Here is a 13,516-nt window from a genome sequence, read left to right as displayed (position 1 = left end):
GCTCAGATTGAAAAAGGACAATCACATTTTTAGGAACTGTTCGATAGTGTAGAAGAGATTGTACAGTATGGTTTGTTAGAATGTGTATTCATTGTGAGATATAGATTGTGAAAATAAGTTTATTTTGTTAAAAAATATGTCTTTGGACTGTTGGAGAAAGATGATTGAAACCCACATAAGCAAAAGGAGGAGATAGAAACTCTATGCAGATAGCACCCCAAAAATGTAACCCAGCGTCCCAGAGCTGCAAGACAGCAATATTAGCCAATGTGCCACCGTGTCTCCTTTAAGTATATAGTATATATAAATTGCAAAAAGACTTGCAGAGTAAATTTTATTCAATCACCCAATTGGCAGTTAGAATGTGTGAATATCTGAAATGTCACTACAGTCACAACACCTAAAGTTTCCTGTTAAGATCTTATTGTTAAGATCTTATTGTTGATTGCTATATGAAGTTTATTTTACTTAAGGTACTATCCTTTTCTAAGCTATGTTAATATTTGTATTAACATACATCAGCAAAGTGTTAATAGTAATATAAATACATCTCAAATTGTTTACTTTAATGATACTCCTATAGTAGGAAGTTTATTTCAGATAAAGCTTATACTGTTCTAGATTAAAAGCCAAATAAATACTCCATAAAACAAGTAACGGGTTCAGGGCAATTTTGAAAACTAAATTGTCAAGAGACAATTTGTCATCAGTGTATTTCATTTACCTGCAAGTCAATAGATGTTTCTGAAATTATTTATTATTACTTATTGTATTACTTACTTATTATGATGTTGGTAATGGTAGTAAATGTCCCTAAAAAAATTAATTAAACTATTCCTAGAAGTTCGTGGATTTACTTTCATTCTTCAATTATACTCAAATAATTGACTCAATAATAATATGACTCAAACTCAGTTATGATTTTCCATATTTTTTCTTAAAACCAGTCTACAATGCTATGTGAACGTCATTTAGAGGACTTTTAAAAAACGTTTTATGAGCACTCAATGTTCAGATATGAAAAATAGAAAACAAATAAAATGGAGGAAGGAACAGTAGAAGATTTTCTGTAAATTAAAATGGATAGGACTCTTATCTCTCTTCTGTTCTGGCAGTGAGGTTCAAAATACACTCTTTTTTGAGCAACAAAAATGGATATTGAAGAGACAGCTTTAAGTACTGTATATTGTTACAAAATGCAGGTTTCTGAAAACAGCTCCTTTTAGAGCATGATTTCATTTTCTTCTGATATGAGAATCAGAAGAAGTTTTGCAATTCTTTTAAAATTAAATTAGCCTCCATTTTTACAAAGACATGGAAGGAGATACAGTATGTTTAAAAAAAAAACAAAGGAAATAACTGGAACAGCTTTGATACCTCAGGAAAAACTGGAGCAGATAATATTTGCATAGTAAAACATTAATCAGAGCAATGATCCAATATGAAAAACATCAGCCCTAATTCAATTACTGATATGCTTGTATAAACAATGAAATCCAAACTTAACAAAAACCTGCAACAACCATAAGTTTAAAAATAAAATGGTGACTTTCTGCTGAAGTTACTTTTAGAGGGTAAGACACTTTGAGGTATTAATCAGAATTTACTGAGTTCCTTTATCAGGCAAGAGAGGAACTCTTAATAGTAATGTGAATGTGTGCTTTTTTCTGAGACACAACAAAAACACTCACTTGTTGGGGAGTTGACAAGTCCTTCCTTTCCATAAATCATGTTACCAACACAGTTATATAAGAGGACAGAATTTAAAGATACACTGCCATCATGTGGTGAAAAAGTAACTACAGTGCCGAGGGTGGCTTTCTCAAAACAAATTCTTGTCAAAATGCCGTCTTGTTTGTGCTTGAACTCACACATTGAACAGTGTCTTACAAGTCTGTTTTTTTTTAATTTCCAGACATTACCAATCTTTCATATACAGGACCTGTAACCTTTCTCTCATGAAGGATCACTATGTTTTCTGAAAAGGAAAGATCTACAGTATACAGTATACAGTTTAACATAGTGAGACAGTATAACATGGAAAAAATGGAAGGACTGGAGCTTACTGCTAAAACTTTATATACAGTTGTAAATAGGAAATGAAAAGTGATATCTCTAAATGCCTAAACAGCAAATGCTGTAGAGAGCTTGACATCTTTTTTTATACACGGAGGAAAAAGGCCTGGGAATATTAAAAAGGATGAAAAATACTTTTTAAGAGCTAAGGTAAAACTGCTTTAGAAATGGAGTTCCTGCATTAATTAAACAAATTCTTAAAGAAGTCTAAATTCTTACATATAATTAATGGATGATAGACGGTTATGTATGTGTAGAACCTTTTTTACTCAAGGTGCGCTGAGGAGATTGTATTTGTGAGATTTACAGACATCAGTGAATTGTGGAATATAGAATAGCCAAACACCAGCTTAGTTTTGTGTGAAACTTCTTCTTTAAAAAAGTAGGTTGTCCTAAGGCTTTTTCAGCATTTACACCAGATTTATTTTTGATATTTACAGGTTAGACCTATTATCATTTTGTTAGAATTTCTGCAACACATTTTTTTGGAATTTGCATGGATAACAGTAGAGACCACTAATAACATGACTGAGCTACTATATCCTAAGCAAAGCTGAGATTGCTGGTAATTATAGAAATTCTGTCAAATGCATGTACTGACTGCACACATCAAGAGGCTGTGGCTGTGGCCAGCTTCCAGCTGTAAGACTTCATCAACATCATCATAGAGAAGGCCATGAGATATATCTCTACAGGAAAAGAAAAATGTTTGACTGGTATGTACTGGTATGTACAGTATATACAGTAAGCCGCAACTTACGGGGGGATTAGAGATTTTGAGTAGCCCATTAAGCCAAATTAGTTTATTAGTCAAATTTTACCCTATTACCCTTATAAAAAAACCCTACTAACCTCTCATGGTAATACAAAATATAAAATATAAATATAAAAATAGTAAATAAATGTAAATAATACAACTGTATAGGCTCACGAACTAGCTGTCATAGACGTGCTTGACAAATTTTTCAGAGCATAAAGCATTTTTTCAATATTTTTTATTTAAACCTACGACTGCAGTAGCTGAGAGTTCGCAAGTTGCGAGTCTACTGTACTCACTAGAAACTTGCTACTCAGATGAACATGAGGAGGAGAACAGAGGAGGGATTCATGTTTACTCCTTTAGTTGATTACTGTACGTTTTTAATTAACTGAAAGGCAATGCATGAGTACTTTCTTTCTAGAACCTCTCTCTTCATTTACAGATTGCAGCTTTTCACCCTCCTCCCAAAATTTGTCCCCCAGATTTCCATTCATTCAGATGCTCTCTCTTGCCATGACCAATCTTATTCTCTTTATTTGGTACTCCTGATATCTGTGATATCCCTGTACAGTACATCTGAAAAAAGTGAATCAACTGAAGTATTAATGTCTTTCTTTTTAGAATTTTCAGCATGAAATTACCCTCTACTAGTTCCTTGAAGTCCCAATAATAACATTGTCACTTTTTCAGGGGTGGGCTAAAATGCTATGGTGAAGTTTTGAACATTCATGCTGTCAAACTAATTGATTTCCACCTCAAGGGGTAGTGTCATGATTTGAATGAGTCTAATTTCGGTAAAAATTGTTTGGATAAAGAATGGTCAATCTATTCTACTTTTTCAGAGATAACACCCTGAGGTCCTAAAGGAGCCTGAAGTCACTATCGGGCCTATTCAAAGTGAACAGACCTCAGACATGGCATCTATCCCTCACCCCAAGAGAAGTTACAGGCCACAGAAATTCACCACGTACAGTATAAGTATCCCCCCCCCCCCCCAAAGAATCAAGACTTGACAGAAGTACCTAAGGGAACAGTTTACAGCTGTGAGATATACATACTGTATATCTCTAAATTTGAGAATTGGGATGGTGTAATTTTTCCCTTTTCATTTTTGCAAACATGCTCAAGCTCTGTCAAGTCAAGTGGAAATCATTGAGGTACAGCAGTTTTTCTCCTGCCACTTTCTTCTTAAAAGCCACTTCTGTGCAGCTTAAGCCTCATGTTCGAGTCTTTGTCTTACTGAAACGTGAATTTTCTGAAGACTGTAGGTAAGCAGGTTTTTCTCTGTTTGCTAGTATCTTGCTCCATCCATTTGCCTGACAACTGACAAGCTTCCCGGTCCCTGCTGACAAGAAGCAGCCCCATCACAATATTGCCACCACCAGCTTGACAGTATGACAACAGGATGATGTTGATGGTTAATATGCTGTGTTATGTTTGTACCAGAAGTAAAACTTTGAATTTCTATAGGAAAGATCCATATTTGTCTCATCTGATCAAAAAATATTTAAATACATGCGTGCAATATCACTTAAATGCTTTGCTGCAAACTATAGTACATATGGGATCTGAGATAGGTTTTGCCACTGTGCCTTTCAGGCAAATTTGGAACAAGTAGTATGATATTTTAGTGAACTAATTTTTTTCCACATTTCTAATCAATTTAAATGGTAATCAGAGACAGAACAGTGTCTCATTTTATTATAATATATACCAATGTAGTCTTGCTATTGTATTGCCTTAGTCAAAACATTTCTTTTATGTCTAAAGCATTATCTTCAAAAGGTGAGTCTCTTATTAATTTCTTTCACTTTAAATAACAGTTTAGCACATAGTTTGTAACTGTATGCCCAAATATTCTTTATTGGCAATCGATAAAAACTATCAGCATTTAAAGGATTATGATAAGCATTAAGCAGTATACAGGGTGTTAGTGTCCTAAATCCATAAATCTACAAAAATTCTCTGAATTATATTCAATATAAGGCTTCATTCTTTTAATGAGGTACTTAAAAATTGGAATACTTTAAATTCAGCGTTATACTGAGAAAAAAAGGATATAATCAAAACCTCCAAAGCATAAAATCCAGAACCCAATTATTTATATCAGGATTATGTTATTGTGTTATTATCTTTTCCCAGAAGCTAACAAAGAGTGGTGTAAATGTGTGCCAATCATTGAGTATCCCAAAGTAGTACCTTAAAAGTAGCTTGTTATAAGCAATTCTTCCACACTTAAAATGAAAGAAGTACTGTAGAAGGTAAGCTGTGTACCTATTAAGGTTAAATTGTAATTGAGGAGGATGTTTTCAAGACCTTTTAAACCACCAACATGGGATATGTTTGTGTTTAGACCTCCTACATCATGTTACTTATCATTTAATCCAAGATGGAACTGCTGAATTATACAGTAAATAACATCTGCGTTTGGTTGTCTATAGCAGTGGTTCTCAGTCCTGGAGTATCCTCAGGTCTGCTGGTTTGTGCTCCAAAAAGACCCTCAATAAATAGTGCTATTTGAACTAACTGATCTGCTTGTTGGTTTAGACTTTTTCTACCCTCACTTCTTAGTTTCAAAAATAGAAAAAAAGAATACACTCCCTCATTTCTGATTAAAAAGTTCTCAATAGGTAATCAAGCGATGGCACAAGTGGAAATTATACTATCAGAGAACGCCCAAAGTGAATCAGTATTTTTCTTCTGCTTAAATCCAATTGGTTAGATTTCAGCTAGCACGTCAGAATGAAGGCAGTCCTGAAATTCACTAATGAGGACAGTGATTACACGAATTACAAATCTTATTCAGCTTTTTAAGAGCTCTTTAAAAGACCTCAAATAGACAACTGAAGTAAAATAGCCTGTGATTAAGAACTCGGCAGAAACTAAACCAGAAGACATGGCATGGACCATGGCTGAGAACCATTGTACTGTACCTGAGTATTTTTGACACAAAGTTCAGGAAATAATAACCTAAACAAGCAAGGATATCAATTACTAGCAGCAGTTAGCACTGGTGATTATGAAACAAAACACACAGATACAGAGGTACTTCAGGATCAGGGCTACTGGTTTTCATTGCTGTAGTTCATTTACATTCTCTGGCCTACAACATCACCAGGAACACAGGAAAAAGTTTTCTAATGAAGAATACTAAGAAGTGCAAAACTTCAGTCAGCACTGAATTGTACAATAAAAAATACACATATACATTGCATTTGGCTTAGGTTTTGATATCAGCTTTACAAGATTTAGTCTTCAGTATTTTTCGGTAGTTTGAAAATCATGCTCACTTGATTGAAGCATCAATATCAACTTGAAATGATATTGTTGTTATTGCATTTTTTATAATGCACGCTATGGCCATTAAGAAAATGCATGGAAGTGACACAGGACAATAGAAGACAAAATAATGTTGCTAATTTTATTTCATAATGAAATGCTTTTGATTTTCTTTATTACCAGGTGACAAGCTGTGTTGGATATAATTTGCCAATGCAGAGTATGCTTGCCAAATATCTAACATTACTTATAATTTCTCTCCAACTCCAACTCCTTCTCATACATATACAGTACACAACAGGAAACAACAAATTAGCTGAATTCATCAACATCACTTAAGAAAAACTCAGATGTTGAAGCAAACGGTAAATCTCACTACAACACCAAGAGAAAGCAAAAGCTTAACTAAATACTGACATCCTGTCCACACACTAAAACTATTACTGACCAAAATGCAGCTTAACAGTCAACCTTAAAACTTAACTGGAGATTAAGTTCTAATTACAGGTACTGTATAGTATTTCTAATATTATTGTATTATTGCATCATATTGTGATGCCACCGGGGATACAGTCATCAGACAGGACTTTTAGTAGGCTGGTCTTGAGACAAACACGTCCCACAGCAGTAATACAGTAGAATTAATGGAGCTTTTATTTAAGAACACAGTTAGATAACTAAAGAGCAACAAAAGTATATAAACAAATAAAAGCCTGACTCATAGATGGAGCTTCAACTTCACATTGTCTTCTAGCTAAATATTAGGGGTACCTATTCAGTCCCTGATATGCAAAAAGAAAATATCTTGCATTGAAAAAACTGCCTATCTTCCTTCTACTTGTTCTCTTTTGATTTATTTTTTCTGTCTTAAGATCACCTGATTTTTAAAAATCATACTCTAGAACTGAAATGTAATTTAAATGCTACTCTATTTGTCAGAAAACTAAATATTGAGCAACACTGAACATGAACTTCCTTCCATGTGGTCACTGACCTCAATAAACCTGAACCCAATGTGTATTTTAAATCGATTTTGAATTTTCACACTGTCTGCAACTGGTGTTTAAGCTACGTATACATCCTTTTCTTGTTTCCTTGAACAAATGGAATGTCGTTTATTAACTGTTCAGATATTTTTTTCTTTGTATTTACGAAAACAGGTAAAGTATTGTAAAATACACCAGACCTTTATTTATTGATCAACAACATTCACATCGAGTTACAGTTCGAATTATTTTTCAAAGAGAGTCACTATCTTTCCACTAGGTGGGGACAATAGGCTAAGAAAAATAAACATTGTGGCCATACTTACAGTATGTACGCAAACAGCCATGTAGTCACTTAGTTTTCCTACAATATGTGTGTGCAATGTCTGTATTTTCCAGAAACAACCCTGTTATGTTTATGTTTTTCCTCAAATTTGATTAGCTTCGATTAAAAATGTTCTTCTCTTCCTTTGGTTTCTTCTGAAGACATTGATTAATATGTGTGATTGATGTTTCCATTAGATCCACAGAGAAAAAATACAACAAATTAATAGTTTTAAACTGAGATGCTTCTCATGAATTAAGGATTAGAATCAAAAGTACATAAACAAGGTTATAAAAGAGAAGATGCCGTGCAGCCCATCTAACCCGTTTGGTAGTTAGTAACTAATTGATCCAAGGATCTCATCCAGCTGTGTCTTGAAAGAAGCCATATTAGCTTCTACAGCATGGCAGGGTAGCTTGTTTCAGACACCCACAACAATTTGAATGCCTCTTATTCTCAGTTTTAAATGTATACCGATGGAAAAAAGAAACACAACATTTTATGGAAGGAGTTTTCACAAAAAGTTTTCAATTTGTTTTAAGTCCTCTGACCAGCAATACAGCTTGTGCAGTGAGGCACTGCACTTTGCCAATCACACGAAAGCTTGTTCCTGTAGGTGCATATTTTACCCAATGAGGTCCAGGTGGAACAATGTCTGATCAGGTCACCTTTAAAAAGACATTAATTCAAAGCTTAGGTCACTGCAAGTAAAAGGCCACACCTTTTCAGTTTTTTGTGTATTCCATAATGCCTCCAATGTCACCAGAAGCAAGGGAGAGGGCCATTGGCATGCTGCAGGCAGGCATGTGATGTGCCAGCGTTGCCAGACACTATGGAGTAAGCCGCTCCACTGTGTCCCGACTGCAGAAAAGGTTTCAGCAGACCGACAGGACAGATGCCTGTCCAAGATCTGGTTGCCCTTGAGTGACCACATAGAGAAGGACTGACACATCAGACTGGTCCATATGAGAGATCGTTTCAGATCTGCCACCCGTACTGCTGCTGAACCTACCGGCAGACACAGTGCCCGCATCAGTTACAGGACAGTGAGACTCCATTCTGCACGAGACCTGTCAGAGGCCCTCTGCTCACACCTCCTAGATGTCACACCCAACTGGCCTGGGCCAGACAGAGGCTGTGATGGACTCATCAGCAGTGGCATCAGGTCCTCTTCACAGATGAGTTATTCGTCGGCCTGTTCCATGCATTGCTCATTGTTGATTCTCATGAAATCCACTGGTCTGACATTGGTAACGCCTTTGAGGATTTTGAAAACTTGTGTCAGGTTCCCTCATAATCTGTTTGAGATTAAAAATGTCCAATTTCATCAGCCCTTTAGTCTAAGACAGGCATTTCAGCTCTGAAATATAACTGGTTAGCGGACAATGCACACTGATGCAGCTTCCCAGTCAAACATATTCTAAATTCTATCGTTAAAAGAAAAAGGAATATACAGTACAGCCAAATAAGGGTTGATGGATCCAATGCATTTTTTAAAATGTCTCATTAATTTTTAATAGTTGCCTTGTAAAAATGTTCTACATTAATCCTGACTTATATAAGCCAAAAATGCAAAAAGAAATCCTTAATTTGTCATTCTACTGTTTCTTCCATTCGGGTGATCCTAATGGATTTTGATGGTGTATAGGTGGCTACTTCAAGCTCCAAAAAGATCAAAGAGTAGTGTTCAAAGTGATTATTTTGCTTATTATCTTTGTATGTTCTGGCATACAAAGAACATCCTCTGTGGACCTGGATTTTACATGGATTCTATTCTGCTATTTGTGTCTGAAATCCACCACCTGTCCAATAGATCCCATTCCCACTGTTTATTTTCAATCCTGTTTCTCTACTCTCTGCCCTGTTGTCCTCAATATAATAAATATGTTCCTGAGCACTAGTGTGGTAGTAACGAACTTCAAAACAGGACAACCTAAACAATTTTTGCCCTATATTCAACCTACCTTTCTTGCAAAAAATGTGCAAAGTGTTGTTACAATTCAATTAAATAACCACTGGATTGCAAATCTCCAATCTCCAATCAGGTTTCAGACAACTACACAGCACAATACAGAAACTGCCCTCCTTAAAGTCACTAATGATCTTCTTATGGTTTCTGATTCTGGTTCTATTTCTATCCTTTATTCTACTTGACTTGGCCTCAGTGCTACTTTTCAACCACAATATCTCTAAATCCACATTGAACAAACTTCAGTTTGTCCAGAATTCAGCAGCCAGAATCCTGACCGGGTCTAGTGCAAATTCATATCCCGAATTTCGTGTCAACTTCAAAATCCTCATTCTCACCTACAGTATAAGGCGCTTCATGGCTTGGCACCTCAGTACCTGTCTGAGTTGCTAATGTCCTATTTCCCACCTTGCAACCTTTTTTAAATCTAATTCTGGTCTCCTGACTGTCCCTCACGCCCGTCTACACTTTATGGGTGACAGGACCTTCTCCTGCTATGCCCCAACGCTCCTCTCACTGTGTATTTTTTTCCTATAAAGCACTTTGAGAAGATACTTTTAAAGTTACTATATAAAATATAGTTTATTATTATAATATATGTAATGCACATGATGTGATTAGAAGCCAGAGAGATTACAGTGAGGACTAGGCTACTTCTTTTGCGTTTCCAATCATCCTGCCTTGCATTTTTTTGTATAATGAATTCTTCTTTATTCGTGGTCATCACTACCAATGTTTTTTTTAAATAATGTCTTTCTAATCTTACAAAACTTCATATGATGGCATGAGAAAAAAAGAACATTTTCTTGAGAAGGGTTAATTTGTCTGAGAACAGCAAGACCCTAGTGTTGTAAGTCTCAATGGATGAAACATTTTGTATTGACATAAAATATTTCAGTGTGCTTTTGAAGATTTTATACTGTTTAAACCACATTTATACTCACTAAATTATTGCCAGAACGTCCTAATGATGGTGACAACTGCCAAAACCTTGTTATGAGCTTTTACTGCCAATCTGCACTAAATAACAGTATCAGTGGTCATGTGTATACCAGATGTAATTAGTGCTGTAAACTGTTTGCCATAGCCTGCTTTCCAGTAAGCCAAGTTTTTATCATTATTAGGAGCGTGGCAGTAGAAGACAGGTTGGCAAATCCTGCTACCTCCCCCAGGAGCTTTTGGTGGACGGCCTATTGCCAGTCAATAGCTGACCTCTAAGTGATAGTGGTCACTATACAGTCCAGTATAGTATAGTGGTCCAGTAACTATACAGACCCATGTAACAGGGTCAGTTTGGAAAATGTTTTATATGGAACTTATCTTAAAAATCCATTTAAGAAGTCCTGATCTGGGAGGTGATTAGTCCAGGTATACAAGTTCAACAGCCAAACTGCACAATGGAGAGGCCTTGGGTAAAAACAAGTGTTCAACAAAGTATTTTTATCTACTGTATTAGGCAGAGTCTGTTGCTTAGAACATACTGAATTGCCAACTCCAGGTCAGTCATCTAGATATGCTCTAATTATTTAGTCTATAGTGAACAAGCTGCTATCCTTTAAGAAAGAGTGTTCGGTGAATCAAAGTTTTATTTCTTCTGTTGTACAGCAGGAGGAATGAAGGAAGTGAAGGGTAGATGTGAGGTACAGGGAAACACAACAGCAATGAAGATATGTTGTCTTAATGATTGAGAAAGATGAATGACATTTGATTTGTGCCAGGGATTTTTCAAAGATGTTTAAGATGCCTTTGTCTTTTTGGAACTAAATTGCAGCCTACATTAAGTACCGTGTCCATATGAGTAGAGAATGTATTAATTTGAATTCTTAACCAAAGAATTGTTGAGTTTTAATTGCATACAGTATATCAAAGTGACGTGTGTTACTTGCAAGAAACAAGGGCTTCTTAGTAGCTCTGACCATCTGCTGTCTAGAGAAAGAGGCAGATTCTCAGCTGGGTATAGCGCAGTGGCTAGAGCTCAAGAAAGAGGCAAAGATGTAGAAGAATAAGAGAATGAGCAACAAGGAAAAGGTAAGGATTTTTGAATTTGCATTTTTGACTAGTTTAGTTAAGCTTGTTATACTGGCAAAGCAATGTATGTTGCAAGTCAGTTCAGCTACAAGTGTACAGTAGCTGTGTCAAAACATTGCTCTAAGCAATGTATTAATAATAATAATTGCTTACACTTATATAGTGCTTTTCTGTACACTCCACTCAAAGTGCTTTACAGGTAATGGGGACTCCTCTCCACCACCACCAATGTGCAGCATCCACTTGGATGATGCGACGGCAGCCATAGTGCGCCAGAATGCTCACCACACATCAGCTATCAGTGGGGAGGAGAACAGAGTGATGAAGCCAGTTCAGAGATGGGGATTATTAGGAGGCCATGATTGGTAAGGGCCAATGGGAAATTTGGCCAGGGTGCCGGGGTTACACCCCTACTCTTTTCGAGAAATGCCTTGGGATTTTTAATGACCACAGAAAGTCAGGACCTCGGTTTTACGTCTCATTTGAAGGATGGCGCCTGTTTACAGTATAGTGTTCCCGTCACTATAGTGGGGCATTAGGACCCACATGGACCGCAGGGTGATCGCCCCCTGCTGACCCCACGTACACCTCTTCCAGCAGCAACCTTAGTTTTTCCCAGGAGGTCTCCCATCCAGGTACTGGCCAGGCTCACACCTGCTTAGCTTCAGTGGGTTAGAGACCACAAAGACAGCAGCCAGATTTTCCCCCAAAGTATCACCAAGACTCCAGCCAGAGAAGGAGGAACTGTCATACACTTAGTGTCCAGCGATGGAGGAAAATTGACAGTGATGATTGTGAAGTTGTTACCACCACCTTGGCATGAGCAAGAGGGAGATGGCCTCAGGTATGGTCAGAACCTGAGAGAGAGGAAGATTGACTATTGCATTGTCACCATGACAGGAGTCCTTCAAGGCAGAGAATTCCTAAACAGAGTCTTCTGAGGAGGAGGAGCCTACACTCCTAGTCTTCAGATTGAAAGGACTGGTTGCTGCCTTGGCCAGAGCCCAAAGCCTCTTGCCATTGAAGCATGTGAGAGGGGAAGCAGAGCTTCCAGTTGTTGCTATGCCAGAGAGAGAAGAGGAAAGTTGTCACTGCCTCCCTGGAGCAAGCCTGAAGAGCGAGATCATGATAAGGGGCTACTACTGAGAAAGATCCATGCTTTTTATGTTGTTGTTTGCAATCTGAATGACATTTTTTTGCTGAATGAGTCTTATGGGAACTAATGTATGGAGGAATCATAATACATCTGTGTCACAATCCATTTTAAGTTCTCAGTCAACTAGTATTGAGGAATCAATTATGTTTTACATTTGCACTGTGGCATTTTAGATTACATAGTACCAAAGTAAACTAGATTTGTCTCACTTACCCATCATTCTCATTGGCGAAACAAAAAAAATAATTACATGAAATCTCATGAGCATAAACACGGAGGGAGACGATGGGATATTAGACTGTTAATTTACTAGCTTTCAAGCAATACCAAGAAACATATGGTAAGGCTTTGACTGCTGTTAGGTCAGCATTTCTTGGGAAGTTAATGGGAAAGTTAAAAGTAATCCTAGAACAATTTTTCTACATAATTTATCGCTTACAGGTAAATCCAGTTAAAGGTACCACTGTACAAGGACCTACTGTTTAATGCAATACATATTTTTTCCAATTTTGAGAAGTGTTATGCACTTTGAAGTTTAACACTTCTCACTTTGAAGAGTTCTGTGCATTCTCTCCTCAGAAGCAATTTGAAATCATCACTAAAATCAAACTATGCCTTGGATCCTATTCCCAGTGTGCTGCACTGTTGAAATAGTCTACTTCTCTTGCACACTTGTAGCCAAACTGATTTGCTCTTAGTTCAGTGTTTTGAACTCTGCCTCAGTATTTTTGAGAATTCTTTTGTGGGGTTGTTCCCTAAGCCAGGCAAGCTATGCCAAATATATTCTGCAAATTTTATCTACAGAAACTCTTGCTATTATTAGGATAACTGTACTATTGAAAGGGAATTCTAACAAAGTTATACAGTAAAAAACAATTCAGGAAGAAAGGTAGATAAAATCTTATATAACACATAGAAAGCAATTTATTTAAATTGG

Source organism: Atractosteus spatula, chromosome 12, assembly GCF_055471065.1.
Source record: "Atractosteus spatula isolate fAtrSpa1 chromosome 12, fAtrSpa1.hap1, whole genome shotgun sequence".
NCBI lineage: Eukaryota > Metazoa > Chordata > Actinopteri > Semionotiformes > Lepisosteidae > Atractosteus > Atractosteus spatula.
Note: the sequence above shows the minus strand (reverse complement) of the source record.